General features: G+C 38.4%; 1 protein-coding gene across 2 annotated transcripts in view; it reads left to right on the forward strand.

Annotated features, from left to right (window-relative positions):
* Window positions 1–22819, forward strand: part of dchs1a (dachsous cadherin-related 1a) — a 111506-nt gene that overhangs the window by 60694 nt on the left and 27993 nt on the right. The gene's annotated exons all lie outside the window — the stretch shown is intronic.

Here is a 22819-nt window from a genome sequence, read left to right on the forward strand (position 1 = left end):
TTATATTGTTGAGCTATTTTTTTAACAGTCCAGCCAAAAAAAAAAACAGCAAAAAACATCTTGCTGTCCATGATGTTACTTTACAATTTATTGCCAGTGAATTATTATGGCAGGTTTGAGCACAAGCAGAGGTTTTAAATGAAGGGCTATCATTCAAAAAAAAAAAAAAAACCTGAAATGATAAATGATTCACTGATTCAAACATCAGCTCAGGGAGGGCTGAATTAGTTTACATGTACACAAAATTGTAAATACAACTCACACAATTAAAAGATGTTTGAAAAACGCCAACAGATGAACTTTCCAACAGAATGAAACTCAACAAAAGAAGCTTTTCAGCACATGGCATTGATTGATATCAGTTCATTTACTTTAGTGAGTCTTTCAAGACTGAATTGTTTGTGAATAAAACAGAGGTAAAACCCAACACACCCAGAATCTCTCAAGCAATGGATTTGCCTTTGTGTTGGTGTAAAAGTTGCTTAGTGCTTGGCTATCCAATCTTGAGTCAATGAAACAGATTGTAAATTGCTATGTCAAGTTACAGGTCAAGTCCCCGAAGAGCCACAAGGATCCATTTGTGTGTGAGAGTGGGCTGGATAGAATAAAAAAGAACATGCTTTGGTCCTCAGGATGTGCAGCCGTTCAATGCACAGCACTTCGTTCACATCAGTTTCTACTAACAATACAAACACATTCAGTTTTTGTATTGTATTTTGTATTTTCTTCCTAGATACTACAAAAAAATCTGGTTTTTTCCTTACACTTGATAAACCATGATAAATGAGGCAGAAAAAGAATTTCGAAAAAAAAACCATACATATGTATCTCATTATTTGGGGGGCTTAATTTGTTAAGCAATCAGTGAACCTTCCTTTAATTTATGCATTCTAAAGAAGAAAAATTCCTGAATCATGTGACGTAAATTACAGTGGACACAGGGTCTATTGGGGTTAGCAAATATAATTTGAAGTCGCCCTACTATTTTAAAAATAGTCTATATGCTGCAACAGCTTTGACAAACTAGGCCCTAGTCATTTCGTTTTAGAGTGACATTTCTCTTTAGAAGGTTGAATTGAGACCAACACCCTGTTTTATTCAGTGTCGTGCAGGGAAATGTCAGTCGAAAATGAAAATCACGGCTTAATAGACTGAACTTTAACGCTGACCAGCAGGGTCTGGTTTGGCAACGCTGTCACAACTGAAAGCTCATGCATTGTGAACTGGAATCGATTGAAAATCAAAGACACGGACTTTGCCCTGTTAATGTTCTTGTCATCAGTTTCATATGGCTAAGCTGTTTTATGTAAAAATGTTCTGGAGATGATGAGATATTCCCTGGCAGTGAAAATGTCAGCTGATCCCAGCTAAAGACTTCTATTGTGGTAATGTCTTCTCTTTTGTGATCCATGTGAAGCTGCAAAGAAACACATTGTGCATGTATTTTGCATGTTATAATACAACGTATACCACAGCACTGCTGAATTCTCAAATCTGATTGGTCAGAAGGTGTTGAAGATTTTTTTTTAATAACAGCAGCTCTGACTGTAGTTTTATCTTTAATTCAAACTTTAATTCAAACTAGTTTTATTTGTAACTACACTTGATCTTGTATATTATTGTTTCCATAGTAACAGCTGATTTTCTGGGACTTGTAATGAAGATGTGCCACATAAATGAATTTGGTAAGAAAATGAAAAAGCTAATGAAATGAACTAGTTTAATAATAAATGAATACAAATATGGCTATTTAACAAAAGAAAATTTATAATCAATGGTATGTTGAAGCTTTTTGTAAGGGGATGTTTATGTAACATTTGTGGAAGGAGTCTCCAGTGTCAGTCAGCCAGTATTCCATAATTGGAAAGTCTTCAGGATAGAGGTCTTCTGGATACTCGCTAATGTGACAATTGGAGGTGTTTTGTCTTCTAAACTTGAAGAAGGAGGAAAAAAGACAGGCGGTTGAAGGAAAGACTGTTTATAGCTGTTATAGCATAAGTGATAGCAGGTAATCACTTATTCAGATTAAATGTAACTATAAATGGATAAAAAGTATGACATGATTTTCTTTAATTAATAAATGCAATCTTTGGAAAGTTACTGGGGTATAATAATAATAATAATAATAATAATAATAATAATAATAATAAAAACTTCAGGACAATGCTGTTATTGGAAAATAATCAAATTCAGGGTTGTAACAGTAATTCCACTTCATGTTGGGCTGCATCTCATGACCCTGAGGTTGATTATTATAACAGCACATCCCCAAGAACAAGAATTTATTATTATTCAACATAGTAAAAGCTTCTTAACAAAGAATTTTAATATCTGATGTGCAAAAGATGTTGCTGGTTTCGGATCTCAGATATGCAGACATGCCAAGGCTCTTTATCAACATATCAGAGTAAGATAACCCACTCTTAAAGTCACCCCAGGGAAATGGTGTGGCATCAGTGGTACAGAAAACTGACTCATCGCCCAGTCTGGGTTAGAGCTGTGTGGTTGAGATGATCTTTATGAAATCAGCATTTTTTTCGTCAGGCTCCACCATAGGATTAAGCTTCGATTGGCACTGTCTCGCATTAAAGCTGACATATGTGATTTTGTGCTTACTGAAAACTTTCCGTCTTCAAGGTTCTCTTTAATAATGACTTTTGTGTGAGTTTGTATGGGCTTTTCGAATGTTTCTATGGCTAAGAGGTAACTAAATATGATGTGTTTCTAATTATAGAAAGACTTATGTATTATGGATTTAAAAATATAACATGGCCTTGAAAGATAAAGAGTTTGGCGAAAAAAGATATTTATGGCTGTTAATGTTTAGGACTAAAGCAGGGATCTGGATTAAATTTGACATGTTAAATTTGCTCTTGGGAATGTCATTCACATCCATGCTTAGATTTTACTCCATATTGCGGTCTGCCCTGTTTTGGTTCTGTAATTGGAGGCTCCGTTTCCTACACTGAGTGCATGTTCCAACACACTGATGCATCATGTTAACACATCCATATGTCCTTTTCTCTCAGTTATAAATGACCGGTGATGTCCTGGAGCAGTTTTACATTGAAGTACATACAGCTAACCATTCACTCATGTGTGGGGCGTGGCTGGGACATGAATAAAAAACAGACGAGATGAGGATGGGGTGAAAGGTCATGATGGGGCAGCTGGCCATCCGAATGACCCATGACACTGAAGCATACATGGTAGCCCCACCCAGTGATTGATTTGATTATGGATGCTTGTTCTGGGGTCTGTCTAAGATCCAGCATGTGGATCATTAATCCTGGTTGTCTTACAGTAATTTATATCAGAGCACTGTTGAATTTTAAAATCTGATTAGTTGATTAATTTTCTGTAACAGCAGCTCTGACAGTAGTTCTGGCTACATGGAAAATCACAGGTTTATATTAATGCACTCATTCATTTCTAATGGAATAGTTAATTCACAGGGACTCGCATGGCAGGAGCTAAAAGGTTTCACAGACATTACACAACATTAACTGTAACTATAAATGGAAAAAAATGTATGATGTGTCATTCTTTAGTAGCAAAATGTTGGCATTGACAAAGTGCTGTGGTATAAGAAGAATAAAACACTTTGTGGCATGCTGTTATTGGAAAACTTGACTATTTTATTGTAACTACCTAAATCTAATCAGAAAAGGCCAAAATGTTTATCACCCTAATTAGGCACTTTAGGTCCCACATATTTCTGTTTTGCAGAAATACTAGCGCTGTGTATACGTCTTTTATCTGTAGGCTTCACAGCTTTACCCTCCAAGTACACTTGCCGTTATTAAAGCCCTCATTTAGACTCTCATTAGGATTTGAGAGTGTGCAGTTAATAAGTTCCACAAAGATTTAACTGTCCTTATTTAATTACTATTCTGTATAATAAAATTATCTATATAATAAAACATAAGAAACTCCAGCGCTTCAAAACTTTTGAAAAATTCATCTTTTGACTGGCTCACATACATTTTAAACTTGATGTTTTAATCTCAAGAGTAGAGCAGCTCCGGGACTAGAAAATGGTAATAGATTCATAAGTGCATATAGAAAATGGTCAGAAAAAAGTTTACTGATCATATTGGCATGTCAGTCAACTGGTACGTTGACTGACATGCCAGTATGATCAATAATAATGGGGGCAGTTGTGGCTCAGTGGTTAAGGCTCTGGGTTACTTATCAGAAGGTTGGGGGTTCAAGCCCCAGCACTACCAAGCTGCCACTGTTGGGCTCCTGAGCAAGGCCCTTAACCCTCTCTGCTTGAAGGGGTGCTGTATCGTGGCTGACCCTGTGCTCTGACCCCAGCTTCCTATCAAGCTGGGATTTGCGAAGAAAAGAATTTCACTGTGCTGTAACGTATACGGCTGCTGCAGCTGCGACAGTTAACAACTGTAGTATTCTGTGTTATCTGTAATGGAAAAAATGCACTTGCATGACCTACGGTGGTTATACAACCTCTGTGACAACCAACTGGAAGAGTCCATTGAAGCATGCCATGCCAAGGAGTCAGGGAACACCCCAAGAGCAAATAGTTTGGTGAACTGGAAAATGTTTACAATGTCAAACCAACTGAACCAAATCATGACAAATTAAATAGACTATAGCATAGATGTGAAAACAGGGGGGAAGAAAGAAGACATTTGACATCTAAAATGACATCTAGGCTTACAAGAGTGATGCCAATATTTTCCATCTATTTTCACCATCTGTTTTAAATGGTGAGATCATAACAAAAAGTCTAGTAGTGTGAAAGATGCTAAACATCTGTGGTACAATGGTCCAGCCTTACACCACACGATACTACAGTTCTGGCTCGAGTTCTCTGTGCAGACAGTAATTACCCACCTGGAAGGGGTCTGTGCTCAAATGAGCTGTGCTGCCTTATCAACTGATCTGTGATAACCATGAATTAAGAAAGAGGCCCAGTTGTGCTGTGGGTCCACTGACCCTGGTTCTCCTACATAATCAGAGTTATCTTTTGTTCTACCATAAATGGTGCAGAACCTCACAACTTCAAATACTTCAAGAATTTGTGTGGCGGATTGTTGTAGGAGCAGAACCTGTTCTGGGCTCTTAGGTGAAGGCTTCCACCCAAATGGACTGTATAGGAAATGTTTAGATTGCAATATGGACAGTTCTGATAACACTTGCTGGCAGGAAATGCAAGCTTATATCTGTGATAGTTTCTGATATTACAGCATGATAGTATAAATCACAGTGTATAAAATACACTTACAGGGTTTGCAGTTTGTTACGTGAGCCATGCTTTCATAGAGCGCTGGGAAAGTTTTGACACGATACATGAACCAGGATTGAAAATTACGTGTGTACTAGGGCACAACTCCAACACTATCTCAGACATTACTGGGGAGAAAATTGAACCCAATGACTGTGTTTTCAAGTTTGGAGTGCCAATCTAAAAAAGATGTCATAGTTTTTGTTACACTTCTAGCTAGACATTTGATTTTAATGAACTGGAAATCAGTAATGACTCTTACCCTTACACATTTTATTAAAAATGTTCTTTATTTTCTTAGCTTGGAAAAAAATCTTTAAAAAGCTCAACGGATTCTCTAGAATTATGCTATTAGTTTTCATTCCATATTTCCATATTTTTAACATCCAAAATATAACATTACCATGAAAGGGATCTCGCCATTGTATTCATTTTAGCTTTGTTTTTATAATATTTACTCCGCCCCTGCCTGAACTGTAGTTGCTCAGTATAGCGGTGGAGTCATTTGGGGGCAAGTCTTGAAAAGTCTTGAAAATGTTTATTTTGAAGTTGTAATTCACCTATCACGCAGCAGTAAGTGCTTCTTTCATTTTACACGCCAATTGCATAAAGTGAAATTTAAAGGTCACTCTCTGGAAGCCTAAAGACTAATGTGATCATTTGACAAAAATTTAAACAGTTGCAAGATTTCATGCCTGACCTGCCCCAGCCATCCAGTACAGGATAATTGCAACATATCAGTGTGATTTTCATTTCAAGTCTTTGGAACCTTAGTATCATCTGATTTTACTGGACAATGGACAGAGTGATTGGACTGTGGTGTACAGACCATTGGTCCGTAGAACAGAACAGTCAACTGTAATCCAACCTCTAGTCTTTTTTAAATGTTAATTGATATTATGCTGATTGGTAATTGATATTCCTGCTGACAGGAAGGCTACAGTAACTCAAATAACCACTCTTTATAACTGTGGTGAGCAGAAAGGCATCTCAGTTTGCAAAACAAATCAAACAACAGCAGAAAACTGTATTGGGATCTACTCCTGTCAGCAAAGAACAGGAATCTGAGGCTACAGTGGGCACAAATTCAATGGAACTGGATAGCTAAAGATGGTAATAACATCACTTGGTCTTTTTTCAATCTTTCAATTTCAATTTCAATCCAGTTTCAGTGAGCCTGTGCTCAATGTAGCACACCACCAGGTGTTTTATTCCTTACTTCATACCCTAAATGATAGTAATTAAGACTAGTTCAAGAGGTAAGTAATTAGATGCGTAAGAATAATAAATGCAGATGTGTAATACATATAACCAGAGCTTAGTTTAAAAGGAAAAGTTCATCTGTATTGATAGTCTGTATGGATTTTCGTAGTGAGGAATGACTAATTCTACTTCTGTTCTTATGTCGAACTTGATGAAACATCCATGAGGATTTTATTACTGTAATTCATAACCTTCCTTTTTTGCTTGCAAATGTATCAACTATGCTAAAAGTGGCACACAAATCATGTATGTCTAATTCTCCTGGAAGTGAACTGTCACTATAATTTATGAAACATCAGGGGGTTGTTGAGATTTTGTCCTGGTGGCAGCTGGATAAGCAGTTTACCATAAAGCATATTGCAGAGAACCTAGAGCTAGAATAACAGTCTTAGTGTTTTTCAATCCAGCTTAATAACGTTTTCTCCACTTAGCATGCAGACTAAGCTAATTTGTTTGCTCAAAGACACTGTTCCAAAGTTCTGTATGATTATGCACTAGCTGCTAACTGGACAGTTAACTGTTCATGTCCTGCTCTGATTTCAATCTAGATTCAGTAATGTTTTGTCTGATTCAGCCCACTGCATTCCAATGAATCATTGCACAATAAAATATAACTCCACTGAAATCATTTTGTTTGCACTGGGCAGAAGCCCTGAGAACAACATTTCATCAAAGACCATATTTGGAATGGCTTAATAACAAGTTTTTCTCGAAGCAACATTCATGATTTGACTTCCTTTGAAGGAAAAAAAGGCCAATATAGGAAAGTAGACATAACAAAACCGCATAGTGCTGCACATTTTAAATGCTAACAAGGATAATTATTGGTTTACATCCAGACTGGGTTTAATTAATCTCTCTTTCAGACACACTCGCAGCTGCGCAGGCTGTTGCACACACAAACGTGCATTAGCCACTTCATCCATCAAAACACATGCCTCCCCGAGTGTCCCTACACCTTATCATTATTCCAGCGGAGACCCTTTCCAAGCTTTACAGAACTGAGAAAAAAAATCTGTACTGGACATCTTAATTATTCTTAAACTGTGTTCTTTTTTTTAAACAAAGGTTTTATTTGCATGTCTTTTAGACACAACTTTGGCATCGTTTTGCAGGATCTTAAACTGAGAAAAGTTTTTTTTTTCCAGGCCCCTTGTGTACAAACCCGTTCATCTGTTTACTCACTAATGCGCCTGCCATCAAAACTACAGAGCTGAATCTAAACACACACTGTCTACGCCATCTACATTACCCCGAGTGTGTTTTTTCTGCTTGGACTGCAGCAGAGGAGCAGTGACCTCCTTTTAGTCAAACCCATATCTCAGAGATATCTGTTATAGGCAGCAGAGTGTAACTGTGTTTATGGCATGGGCCTGAAACTGTTTATGTGGACCGTTTGAGTAAACTGAGATTATTTCATTGACCCACACACTCTTGATAATGAGAGACTCTTGTCTCGGCGTCCACTCCATTCCACAACTCTCCAAATGATTAATTTCTGCAGTGAGTGGCGCTACAGTGTATTGAGCATTTCAATCTGAAGAGGTTTGAGAGCTGTTGCACGCTATAATGATGTTTGTATCATCCTTCAGATAAGAATGTGTGGGGTGTGTTTAACTGGTTTATTGAGGGGAAAAGGTCCTTGAAAATGGGATAATGACCTTAATAAAGTAAAAGTACTATGTGGCATGTAGAAGTAAGTTAACAAGGTTTTACTTTTGAGTACGAAATAAATTAGGTATGAAATTGACCAGACCAGGGTTGCCAGGTCTACTGTTTTACTATAGCTTTTGTTAGCTGGTTGATTTTTTTTTTCTTTTTGGTGTTGTGGGTTTTGGGGGCTGTGATGATTTTTAATTAAACTATAGTGAATTATCAGGTGAACTGGTGTATTAGAAAAAGCTATTGAACCTAAATATAGTATATGCATATGAAGTAAAAATAATAGAACTTGTGAATTGGTTTCTCATGTTTTTATTTTTATTTTTTTTTAATTTTTTAAAAATATCAATAAAACTAATAGGCCAGAAAATTGGTACAGCAGATTTGCAGTGCTGCTACCTGACAGCTTTAGGGTCTCTGGGCTTGATCCTGAACTCGGGTTACTGTCTGTATGGACACTTGCATGTTCTCCCCATTCAAGGATATGCACCGGATCCACTTTGACACTAACCAGGATAAAGCAGTTAGTGAAGATGAATAAATGAATGAATATTATAATATCATGCACTATGCATTATGCACGTAAATGTGCATTTTTTAATGGTTTTGGTGCTGTACCACTTCATACTAACTCCACTCCGAAAGGGTTTTAGCTTGATTGTATTTTTAGACCCTGATCTATTTGTAGTAGCATGAGGATGTATTTCATGGAGATTTGAAGGGATTCTGGATAAGGGAGTCTTCCAAATGCTTAAAAGACAGGATTTTGATAAAAATAATTATTTAGGGAAACTGCATGAATTCTTGTTTAAAATGTAAGATGTCACACTGTAAATATTATAATATACAGTATGTATTTGACACTGGCAGTCATGATTTTGGAGGTTTAAAGATGATATTTTGAGTTTTAGAGCTAGTTGTCTGAAATATCTGGCAACCCTGGCCCAGGCAGCTTAGGTTCAGCATACTTAGTGTTCTTTAACATTTCTTATTTGGCATTTACTCATTCCTACTGACATCCAAACCATCTGACTTTCCTCCTTGCTTTACACTTTAATCCTATTTATAGTTTTCTAGAAAAAGACTTTTCTCCCCGTGCTACAAATGGAGTACCACATCGCTTTGGCTTCCCCACCATGCATAGAAGTTCCAACATTTGTGTGGCTGGTTTGTGAATACAGGTTCCCACAGTCCCCATACTGGCACAAAACTCAAACTGGCTTTTAAAACAGAAACACAGCTTGACTGGAAGCTGCTGTAGTATGAACCACTAGAGTTAAATGTAGCACAGGCTCACAGAGCCGGCAGTGGCACCTCACGATGAGCTGGAGGGATGAGAGGGTTTTTTTTCTCCCCCACAGAGTCTCTGATTAAAGGCCTGATGCTGTCAGAGAACGCATTGTTGCCAGGTGCTCACAAGGTCTAACACAGTACGTACCTATTGTCTTCTGCCCGAGGCCACACAGAGAATAGAGACGTGTGTGTTTGTGAGTGTGATTGCCAGCAAGGGAACTTGGAAGGCAATATGCTGTTGTGTTAACATGGTCTCATTTCTGAGCGTTGTGCAGCGTTGTGGAGGAGTGTGAGGCAATGTTGTGGCACATTCTGTGTTTGGGCTGATGGTTTGTTGATGAGTTGCAGATGCAGCTCAGAGCATGAGCCAAACTTTTGTTCTGATGGAAGTCTTCATAGCTACGCTTCTCTGTGGATACATGATGGCGCCAGGTCAGAAAAATGCAGACATGTGCTAAATATTGGTAATTACCCTTTTTGTGTCAGGGCAGAGTGTGTTTGCCGAGTCAGACAACGTGAACGTTCTCTTGTGGTGGTGTGATGTGCAAAGCATGTGCTCCACTGTCCACTCCTTCTCAATAAAGCTTAGTGGAATATTTTACTGATGAACTGCACTCAGAGGATGTGACACTGTTTCATTGTGATTTTATTCCTCTCTGAAATGAACGTTGAGTCTTTCACCATGTTGTCATGTTTATCCGCCTAAAAGAGTCCTATTCAAAATTTCAACCCGCTAACCCCACTCTGTAAACACACCAGAGACGGAATGTGGCTGGTGTTGTATTTGTTTGTTTCCTCATAAATATATGCTTTGATCGTAGAATTATAAATTTGAAACATTCACCAGCAAATATGAAGAACCTGACCGTGGCAACAATGTGAAGTCTAAAAAAGAAGAGGTAAAGAGTTTAACTATGATGGCAGTGATTCAAACACTGTTAAAAGCAGGTGTTTTTTTTTTTTTTTTTTTACTTTTACTCTGCCCATTTTCCAACACTGAAATCTTACATTTACCGAAAATAGCTCAAAGTCGGCCTTGTTGAAGCCGTAGTCATGTTTGGGAAGGGTTTGGCCTTTGCAGCAGTATGTTCCAGCACTGCTCAATCATAATCCACACTTTGACTGCCATTGTCTCTGACCCACTTTTCCATGATTACTGTTTTCTCCGAGCTTAAAACCATGTTGCAATGGAAATATACTTTCCATAAACACAGTCCTCTGGCCTCTCATAAAACACCTGAAAGCATTTACAATGTTTAGTCTTTAAGTAAAGGTAAACAGTCCGAAGGGGGTGTTTAGACAAAGTGTAAATTTCTTTTATTCTGTTTATAGTCCCTTTCCACAAATCTCATGCTGAAAACAATGACGATGAAGAAGGACACAGTATAAAAGTTTTGGGGCCCTTTGGCCCTCAGTTTTCACATGAAGACTAGGGATGTAAGCGAATATGAATACATTCAGAATGAACAGCTAATGTGTTCTAAACAGATACAAATACCAATATAAAAATTAGGTGTACTATTCATTTTTTTTTCTCTACCAAAGCTTGCCCACACAGGACATCTGGACAGCTTGTGGCTCAAGCAAGTGGTCGAATATGATAACCCGATTACTCGGGACAAAAATTACCACAGTCACTGAACATTGTATTCAATCATTCATCCTTAGTAACTGCCTGATCAGTCCAACAGTGGTTTAAATTAGTCTACCAGTTTGTTTATATTTTCAGGATATAGAATCAACTAAATTTGTTAGAAAATATCACAGGCAGATCCAACCAAAAATAATAACCCATGCACATCTCTAGTTGAGACCAATCGTGAACTCTAGTGATGCAGCTCAGGTTGAGGAATTGTCAGTTCCAGAATTCACAACCCCTTCAGATTTAGGCCATGGCAGCAATGGGTTTAAATCAAAATACAGCTACTAATATGGGGAGCACTAAACAGATAGAGATAGTGTAATAAAGTTACCCCAATGAGGAAATTTGCTATTAGGTTTTAGGAAGCAGTGACTCCATCACAGCAATGGTGGCACAGCATTGTTTCCCATAAGGGTTACTCATAATTTTACACTTTTTCAGGATGATATCCATTCTTAAATTTCTCAAAAATGGGATTTGACAGAACGTTTCTAATGATTAAATAACCACAGTAAATAACCACCAAGTTACTGCCTATACTTATTTTCATCCAGTTTTCTTGTCACGTGAGAGACTGAATGCCAGTTTTGATTGGTACCTTTTTTGCTTCTAGTCTATATGTTGGTAAGATGGCCATTTCAAAGCCTTTCCTGTTTTGGGAAAAACCCTACTGTCCTACACAAGCCGCACATCAAGCGAGAAATGCAGTTAACGTGGGCACCGGACTGCAGGAAGTGGTTTGTGTTTGTGCATGCCATGCTCTGTGGGCCCAGGCGTTCTGTACAACCTCGAGGAGCCAATTCGAGTAGCACAGCACTGCCATAAGCCACATCAATGCAGTCTCCACAGTGTGTAGTTTATAATAGTTCCTCCTCTTCCTTCTCGTTCATGTTCCCTATAACAGCAATCCCTAGCTTGGCCATGCTCCAGAAAAGCCTGTGCAAAGTTTTACATGCAGCAGCATAAATAGCAGCAGAGTGCATTAGTGTACAACATTGAAAGTTCGTAAATATAATTAGCTCATCATAAGCGGTAGGTATTATTACAAGCCTTTAATGAGCTTCAAATTGTAAAGCTTAAGAAGTTAATAGATCTGTAATATCACAGATCAGCATTTTTATAAGACATCTACTGATGATGAGTGATAGACAGAAGTAAGCTTAGTCTAAATAGATATAGTCTGAGCTATTGTGAATTAGAGGTGTGCACAGGACTGTTTTTTTCCTGCCCAGTCCTGCAGATAGTCTGGACCAATCCCACCCGCTCCCTCAGGAGGATTGAACAATCCCAGCTGCCCCGGCAGAAAGTTTGAACAATCCCGCCCACTTATGCAGTAAGTTTGACCAATTCCACCCACTCCTACAGAAAATGTGACCAATTCCACCCACTGACACAGTAAGTCCACCTGTTCTTGCAGTAAATGTGACCAGTCCGACCTGTTCCTACTGTAAATTGACCAATTACTCCACTCCTGCAGTAAGTTTGACCAATCTGACCCACTCCAGCAGTGTTTAACCAATTCCACCTGCTCCTGCAGTAAGTTTGATCAATCCTTGCCACCTCTGCAGAAAATTTGCCCAATCATGCCTGCTTCCACAGTATGTTTAACCAATCCCACCTGCTCCCACAGTAAGTTTGTCCAATCCAAGCTACTCCTGCAAAAAGTTTACTCAATCCTACCTGCTCCCAAAATAGATTTGACCAATCCCATCCATTCCTGCAGTAAATTTGACCAATCCCTTCCACTCCCCCAGTAAGCTTGACAAATCCAACCCACTTGAGCAGTAACACCAATCCTGCAAGTTCCCATTTTAAAGTGTCCAATACTGCCCGCTTCCGTAGTAAGTTTAACTATTCCCACCCGCTCCCACAGTAAGTTTGACCAAGCCCACCCGCTCCCACTGTAAGGCCAATTTAAGCAAATGTACACTAGATGAAGTAAACACAATGCACAGAATTCAATATAGTTGAATGTTAATCAATTTGGCCTTTCTTCTTCCTGCAACCTTTAAATCTGACCACTCACTCCCATTAACATGAGGTAATGGGAGTGGGAGGTCAGATTTAAAACTTTTTTGTTGGTCTCACGGATTCCCAATCCTGATGCACAATTCTAATAAGGATGCATGGATGAATGGAAGAATGATCCCATTTGTTTTGATGTAGCTATTTGTTTCCTACAAAACAACAGTCTATATCTGATTTACATATTTTAGTGATTCAGTATTAACATCTAATCACGTATTTGAAACAATTCACTCTTTGCGATGTGGATGGATGGATGGATGCAATTTATTGAAATTGGGGTTCTAGGTCTGATTGGTCCTTTGATCTGTCTTTGATCTGATTTAAAACTTTTCATTGTTCTCATGGATTCCCAATCTTGTTGCACAGTTCTAACGTGGATGCATGCATGGACGGATGGATGGATGGAAATCTAGATGGATGGAAAACTAGAGAGATGGATGGGTGGAAGAATGATCCCATTTGTTTTCGTGTAGCTAATGTTTACTACAAAACAACGGTCTATATCTCACTTACATATTTTGATGATTCAGTATTAACATCTAATTACTTATTTGAAGCAAATCACTCTTTGTGATGTGGATAGGTGGATTGATGGATGCAATTTATTGAAATTGGGGTGATAGGTTTGATTGGTCCTTTGCCAGGTATCCAATAAGGATAATTGTCTATCAGCCAAACAAAGCACATGAAGGACGAATGAAGAGCAGTATGCGCAGCAAGCAGCAACCAAATAAGAACAAGCAGTACAGTCCAACAGTAAAAACAAGCTTATAAAACCAATGAAAACAAAATAGACACCAACTAAAATTCTAACAAGACCCAAAGCTGTGGTAAAAGACTGCCACTTTACCAGCACAGCAGATTCTCTGAAGGGCAATCTTCTAGTTGTGTCTCCAGTGAAATTGATCCTTCAGCCTAAAATTAAAGCCATCATTCAAAAGAATGTAATATTGGATAGAATAATCTTCTCATGAAGCAGTCACTTATTTTGTCTGCCTAAAACGTCAGTTATAACAAATGTGTTGTTTTGTCTGCTTTCAGCTACTTACATAATGGATAAGGTCAAGAAAAAATAGATTTTATTTAAATCTCTGATAATAAGGTAAACCCTACAGGGCCATAGCACTTCAAAGTTTAGCATTCAACCTTATTTAACTGAGAATCTAATACCTTTTAACTTTAGCACACCTTGTATGGCTTTTAAATGTCACACATATTTACAAGTTTTAATATTTCCCTGTTAGTCATTACCCAATAGACTCACATGGTTGTTACACAAGTAAGATTGGCTCTGACAGCTAATTAGAAATAAAAGTGGGTATGCAAATACTGGTGCTATTAACACAAAGTTTCAAAATGTTGTCACGGTCACGTATAGCACCTTGGACAGACGTGGAGGAGTTGATTTGAAACTGTTCTTTGAAACAGTGCCCCATCAAGCTGTGGAGTGGTGTAGAGATAAGCGCAAAGATTAATGATTTAAACCACATGTCAGACTCTGTCGGCTATATAATAGCAAACAATTTCACGAGCCATGGAAATATTACACCCAGCTAGATGGCAAGCCAACCCCTTTCACCAACACTCCCTCACACACTCATACTTCCATTCTTGACCCGTAATAGCAGTATCCACATCTGTTCAGGGATTTGTTATTTAAAGTGAGTGCCCTGCGAGGCCACAAATGAAACCTAGCAATTTCCCCAAGAGCTCTATTTTTCGTCTTATTCCAGCAACTAAGCCACTGATCGGCACGCTGGTGTAAAAGAGCCAGAAATGAGTTTTTCCCTTTAAAGTTTGGAAAGTAATTGGAGATGCACAGCGCGAGACAGAGATGGCGGTGGTGACTTTTTGTGCTGCCTCTGTCATGCTTTTGCAGTGGAAGCGTTTGTCAGCTTACCTTCCCGTTGGAGCTTTCGATTTTGCTTATATACTCTGCCAAAGGAAAGGCTTTTGTTGGGAGAAATTTGTCTGCGGTGGTGGACGACGTGATGCCTGAGTGAGCTGTATGAGTAGATTTACTTTGGCTGGTCATTTTTAAGCCGCCCTAACGTCTTCTTATAGGTACCCTTTGGGATGTGTTGGCCATGGCATGTAGGTCACCTTCATGTGTATTTTCCTTAATTTTAATTTGGTGTTGATTCTTTTCCCCTACCTTATTTTCTTGCTATACACCCTGCTTTTCTGAAAAAAAACAAAACATGCCCTCCGTTTTTTCCTCAATAAACTGTCCAGCATTTTAATCGCCTCCAGCTGCAAGCCCAGCTGAAAGACAAACCTCACATGAGAGGAGGACAGGAGAGAAGGAAACCCTATTCCTCGGTCTGTCTGTGCTCCTCCTTGTACTTACCTCTGGTTACGCTGAATTAGCACTCTTCTCTTCTGCTGCCAAACTTTTGCACCTTATACCACGTCAAGGTGAGAGACGAAAAGCCGCAATGCGTGAAGACTTTGTTATTTTTAATGTCTGGCTCCTCTAAGACTTCTTCACACCTGGGTTCTCTAGAGGGGTTTTGAAACTTTTTTGTTTTTTTTATATGGCACTTTTTGCATTGCTGATCTAAAATAAAATATGCCCTTAATCTAGTTGATTGAAGAAGACAGCATTTGGACCAAATCCAGTCCTTAGATTTAATCCTTTTTGACTGTGGTGTTGAATTTTAATCAAATCCTATTAATTCTTGATTAATAGTTTACATAACAAACCAGGGCATCAGCAACTAATAAAATGCATTTCTGTGTTTCTCTGTACTCTGTTAAAACTCAGATTACATCCCCAACATCCATAGCAATTCTTTAACTTTTGGCTCAGGGTTCAGGGAGGCACTTGGACTCCATTCCAGCATTGACCGGTCAGTGCGTGATGATGATGATGATGATAGTGTCTTGGCCAGCGGCTCACACGGTTACATATTTGGGATTCAACCCAGGTTGCACTGCTCACGAACCGAATAAAGACGCTCAGCAGTTTTGACATGTATATGATGTTTTACAGAGATGTCAAAATACAGCAGAATCTTTTTAATAGACATCTGGAAGGCGCCAAGCACTCCACAAATCTGGAGGACGGCTCCGCTGATGTCACGCTGAACTATTATATAGAAGATGTTATGGAGAAATATTGAGTGCTAACTCAAAAGCGCCAGATCATGCCCATTTCTGGATTATCTTCTGGTCACTGGGAAGAGAGGACATAAAAGATGAAGGAAGACCTCTGCAGATCAGAGGATTGATGATTGACGATTGATGGATGGAGGACGGGAAGCATGTCTCAGAGAATTTCTGTGTAATGTTAGCCTGATATGCATCTTGATAAGGTGATCCTTTATAACACAAATCCTGTTGAAATGTAAAAATAAGGAATTACTTGTTTTGTTCAGCAGTCATTTTTCTTTGTTCTTTCTGAGGAGTAAACTAAATCTGTCCATGATATGGATGAAAAAAACTGCAAGTTTATCCAAGACCTTTGGCTTTCTCATCCAGTCACACTCTCCTGTAAGTAAATTGTTTGCTAAAAGTGCTGTTTAAGAGGTTTTTAGCACTTAGCTCAGGGAAAAAAAAAACATATCCAAGTTGTGTAACAGAATCGTTTATCATTTCTATCAAATGCTTTCTACTTTGTTAAAGGAGGCGTTTGGCTTTATTCTCTCTACATTATCTGAGCCTGCCATGCCCTCATGCTCTTGCTGGTACTTTTTTTGTCCTCTGTAGAATTTTTTAGCCCTCTCCCACACGTTTGTGTGTGTGTGTGCTGTGTCAGAACTGCTTCAGCTCCATGGCTCTGAGTTGCTGCAGAGACCTGCTGCTTTCCTTCCTGTCGACAGTCAGGGAGGCAGTGGACAGTGGGAGGTATCTCAGCATCCCCCTTGACTCAACTCTCTGGCTCTCTGATCTTATGCCAGAGACTGAGACAGAGAAAGTAAGAGTTAGAGAGGGAAAGTCTAGCAAACAGCTGTGATAACTCATGTCTTTATTTTTTTTTAACTAATCAACATTATCCAATATGCATTGGTACTTTTTTCAGGTTATTTGCTCTTATCCGTTCTCAAGCTTTCTATATTAATTTTATACAGTCTCATTCTTTCGAGGTTTTCCCCATCTCTTTTTATATATATAACAATTATGATAGATGGCTTAAGCTACATATATACACATACTATACATATACATACATATATATATATATATATATATATATATATATATATATATATATATATATATATATATATATATATATATATATATATATATATACATATATATATGTATAGTATGTGTATATATGTAGCTTAAGCCATCTATCATAATTCAGGGAATTTGACTGAGAACTGTAATAAAAAGCCATGCTGAGATAGTGAAGAACATTGTCCACTGTCAGCCAGCTTGGCTTTATTCATAAGACTCTGAAGAATGTGCTAGATCTTGTCTTTGATCTTTCTTTGCTTCACCTGAGAACCAGCTTCGTATGCAGCAACACATCTAAATGCACAAATGCTATTTTTGCAATATTTAGGTCTATGAGGAAAAGGCTAATGCAGCCTATACCTATACAAACTATATGTAACCATACATAATCTGAGATTATCAACTAAAACTTACTCCAGTGTCCTGTGGTAGACTAGTGTCCCCCGTTCAGGGTGTATTCGCACCTCGTGTCCAGTCTTTCCAGGATACACTATGGATCTACTATGACCAGGATAAAGCTGTTACTTGAACAGAGGAACGAATTAAGGAATGAACTTACTTCAATCATCCTTTTCTGGATCAACACTAGCGTTCATACCTGATTATTATACCTGATGTTTTTTTCTTTTTAAAGTCCACAGATCTTGCTTTATGTTTCCTTCTTTATGTTTCCTGCACCAAACACGCCACTGTATTATCAATAAAATGCTTGCATTTCTACACTGCCTCCTCTTTAGTAGGTACACATTTTCTATGCCAAATAACAATTTCTCAAACTTTGTTGGAAAAATGTTGCCAGTAGTTAAAATTTAGATATTGCAGAATAGCAGTACAATAACAGACAAGGGAAAAGGCTTCCACTTCCGCCCTGTTGCGTCACCCTCAAACATTACAGTATATACAAAGCACTTGATATATACAAAGCACACTGATGTTGTGTTCCTGGAACAGTACAATTATAATATTTCAGCAAAAACACTTTGGTACTGTATTTCTTATTGCATTGCATCATACCGTTCTCTGTTTTACTTCATGGGGAGGCCATGTAATTTTTGAAATGGTGCCAATACACTCCCCGATGGTTTTGTGTATTTTGTAATTTCCTCTTATTGAACATCACACTTAGCCAGTGCTACTGACTGCCTCTGTCACGTTGACGTAATGTTCCATGTGTTTCACATTCAAGACAATACTCAACTTTATACAGTACAGTAGTGTATGAATGTCCTACTGCAACATCACACAACACATATGATGTGATATAGATATACTGTGCTTTACCCAGTGAATACAAGGACATTTGAAAGATGATCATATGATCATCATATGATCATTTTTAATATGTTGCTTCAAAGATATAGAGAAGATGAATATTGTGGTCATGCACAATCCATCAACCTTAGTATAGACTGAAAAAAGAATATACACAGCAGTCTAAGAAAAACAGACCAAAGACATTGGTCCTCATTTATCAGCCTTTTAGTAAAGTTGTGTGTAAACGTTTTTGGCCAAATGAAACTTTGAAGATTTTCACCAGGATTATGAAAGTTTCGCTAACATTGATTTTCTTTGTCCTTGTCTGTATATTGATACAGGCCAATCAGCCATAAATTACCAAGCATGTTTATGGCATCAGTGATTTACATTTAATGATGCTGACAAAGCTCACAGAGAGCTGAAAACAACAAAATGCCAACAAAATGGTGAAAGAGCACCTCCTAAGCGCAGTTAGTGCTAAATCTTCCAATACTAACACTTCTTTTTATAGGGTGCCATTACTTTTGCCCTGATTGAATAGCTATTCTTATTTTGTCTTAATTTATGGATTTTTTGGATTTCTTTAAGTCATTAATATAAACAATTTCACAAACATTTGTGAGTGAAATTTAAGTTAATAAATGATTTAAATGTGACAGTGTAATCTGTATTTAAATTTTCTGTAACTTGTGCCAATTATATCATTTGAAGCTGATCAACTGAGTCTACTTATATTATAAATTGAATTATTAATGAATATTGTAAATATTATAAATTTATACATAATCAGGAGTTCTTGTAGCATACAATTTTTTTTTCGAAACTGGAAACTGGATTTTCATGAATACCATATTTCTTGTCTAAATATTTCTAAATTAGTTTGTATCCAACTTGATAAATGAGGCTCGATGTCTTTTTATGGGCCAATTTAAGTCAAGCCAGGCAGGCCTAGTAATTGCCATCAGACATTGCTCACAGCATGCATTCACATTCTGGTTGTGTTGGATGCAGAATGCTAGTATTTTGGTGAATTTGCTTTTCTAATTGGTTTGTTTAGAGGCCATTCTGAATAAAACAGTAAACCAATGATGCAAGGTCACTTGGCAGCTGGACATACAACTGAAACACTGATTAGAACTGTCAGAACCACACGTCAAGACTCTTGGAAGTCTGCCTGATGTAAAAATACTTCATGTTTTCCTCGAAGCAATTAATAAAGTCTTGGCACTCTGAAGACCCAGTAATTGAGCATCATGAGGAACGCCGGTGCACCACTGATCTTCCAGTGCCAGTGCTATTGTATGAGCTGCAGTGTCTCCATCTTTTGTCTCCTGAATCTTAAGGCGTTTGGTTGAAGCTTCCAGTGAGGAAAGAGAAACAGTGCATGAACAACAGGAATCGGTACATTATCTTTGGCTACACCAGCCCTTTCTAAGATAACATAGCCCCCAGCCAATTTCTGCCCTCACCTCTCTAGTGGAGCTCTCATTGTGTCACACTCAGAAAAAAAGCAGAAACAGCTGCTTGTTCGCAGGGGTCCAGCATTAGCATTCTCTCGATTTCTCACCCGCAATGAAAAGGATTGAGTGACCACTTAGCCAGAAAACCTTTGTCCTGTTGGTACACGGGTATGATCAGAAATCATGTTTTCTGTGAAATATCTTGCATGTGCCTGTAGACATATCAGCATGTGTTGTGTGTTTAAGGCTGACTGCGTGAGTGAAAAGCAAGTAAAGCACTAAGGATTTAGGTAAGAATTTAGGAAAGTAGACGTGAGAAAAGTTTCTGGATTATTTGACCCACTTACGATTGAGACACCGTTGAACTTCTGAACCGGCCAACAGATGTCTGTTATTATGCTTGCAAATGCAAACGGACCTTTCAAAAAGTACAGACACATGTATTTAGCGTTTTGTTGAGCCCAAATATGAGTGAGTCCAGGGTACTGAGGTTAAGATTAGAAATGGGGTTTGTTACACACTTTAAAAAAAAAAAAAAGGTTTCCATCTTGCACCCTAAAGGATTTTTTTTGGCTTGTAGAGCTATACAAGATGTTGGGTGGCATGGTATTGTAGTCGGTATTGCTGCTGCCTCATAGCTTCAGGGTACCCCGTTTGATCCTGAGCTTGGGCAACTGTCTGTGTTGAGTTTCACATGTTCTTGCTGTGTCTGAGGGGATTTCCTTGGGGTTCTCCAGTTCCTTCCCACCTCCTTCCCAAACAAATCTGCCAGTAGGTCGATTGTCTGTTCTAAGTTCTACCTAGGTGTGAATATGTGTGGACGTGTGTACATGATGCCCTGAGCATAAACTGGCATCCCATTCACAAGAACTGTTTGGATTGCTGGGGATGGTGCCACCTGGGGGCTGTGGAGATGGCTTGGGGATCACATATGGGGAGCTGTACTGTAATGGCTTGGGACTGCGATTGCTGTAGTGGCTTTGGGGCTGCAGTTGCCACGAGCAGCTTCGTACTCAGGACTCCATCAGTGGACAGTGGATAGATTTTAACCAGCCGGACCTCTTGCAAATACTGTGATGAATTTATTGGTTGCACAATTGCACTATTTGTCCATATAGTACACAATAGAAGGGATTTATTTATAATTGCACTATCCGTTGCACCCAGATGAGGATGGGTTCCCTTTTGAGCCTGGTTCCTCTCAAGGTTTCTTCCTCATATCATCTCGGGGAGTTTTTCCTTGCCACCGTCGCCACTGGCTTGCTCATTAGGGATAAATTCACAGGGATAAATTCACAGTGATAAATTTAAATATTTACAATATATTTTTGTGAATCCATTTATTTCTGTAAAGCTGCTTTGTGACAATGTCCATTGTTAAAAGCGCTATACAAATAAAATTGAATTGAATTGAATTGAATTCAATGAAAGAGTGATTGAATGATACAAGATGTTTGTGTTTGAGTGAACTCTGGATGCTCTTTTATTATAAAGTGGCAGTCAACTTAATCAAGGCCATCTTACCACACACTTAAACATGCCCTTGAAATGGTGTCCTCCACTTCATTCCCATTTTCCAGAAACCACTATATTGAACATGTAGATGCAGTAGTTCGCCATAGTGCGGGAATGAAATGTTCAATTTCAGCTTTCAGTCCTAAGTGCCTTTTAATCCTTCATCCTTAGTAACCTAATAATGCTTTACATTATCGCTCCATAGAATCATAAATATTTCATATGCACATAACAAGTGAGCCAACTTTCTGACTCCTAAGTAAAAGAAACATGTCAGTCCTGCCACAGTTCAAATGAAATTGAAAGACTTGTGTTTCTCTCCTTGCATATCTTGTGTCAAGTAGTTGAAGTAGTCACCAGTAAGGCCAGCAACCAGAAGGAAATGTTTATCTTAGAGTGCTGTGCGGGAGCTCGTATTCTCTGCTAGATAGAGACCCAGCGCGGAGTGAGCTGTCCTTGTGCTTTCTTTAGTCAAGCCAAGTCTTCATGGAAAATCGCTTTGTCCATGAGGCACGTCCTCAGTCGAACGCTTTGCTGCCTCAGGTTGGAACCATCACCGTGCTTATGACTTCTATCACACTAGTGTGGGAGGCTTAGCATGTGGTAAAGCGGTGTTTATTAATATAGTACCCCCTGATAGATTGTAAAATATCTGAAGGAGCTTCAGGACCTGAGATTTTAAAAGGGGGAACATCTCAGCTGTGTGAGCTCATCTTCCTGCAGTTCTGTGCTTTGTTCTTTAGCTTATGGGCTTCTGATCTAAATATATTGGGTACATGAGGGTTATAATCTAATAGCTTTAGGCCTGAAGAAGACTGTTAAGTACATTAAGCTGTAATTATTCTAATGGCATCAATATGTTTGTGTAAATCTGACAAATCTGTTACAACCTGTAGGTTTTGTCTATTTGTGCATACATGAATGTACATTGTTCTTATATAATGGGTATATGGTGAGTATTACAGAATTTCTTAGAAAACTTACTTCTTAGAAAAAATATGACTAACTTTGCTCTTTTCTATGCTATGAGTAGTTAGAAAAGTTGGATGAAGATCAACAAAACTGGTTGTTTTTGCAGTTTATTTCAAAGCAAAACCCAGCTAAAGTGTCTCTTCAGGCCTTGCATCCATCTCTTAATCTGGCATGATTTCTAGCCTGTGTTCTATGTCTGTGAAAGTCATTATATGCTCTTTGCTTGCTTCCAGAGAGGTAGAAATTGTCTTCATGTATGGCAGTGTGTGTCTGGATATAGCATGTTGA

The sequence above is a fragment of the Pangasianodon hypophthalmus genome, chromosome 14 (genome assembly GCF_027358585.1).
Source record: "Pangasianodon hypophthalmus isolate fPanHyp1 chromosome 14, fPanHyp1.pri, whole genome shotgun sequence".
Classification (NCBI taxonomy): Eukaryota; Metazoa; Chordata; class Actinopteri; order Siluriformes; family Pangasiidae; genus Pangasianodon; species Pangasianodon hypophthalmus.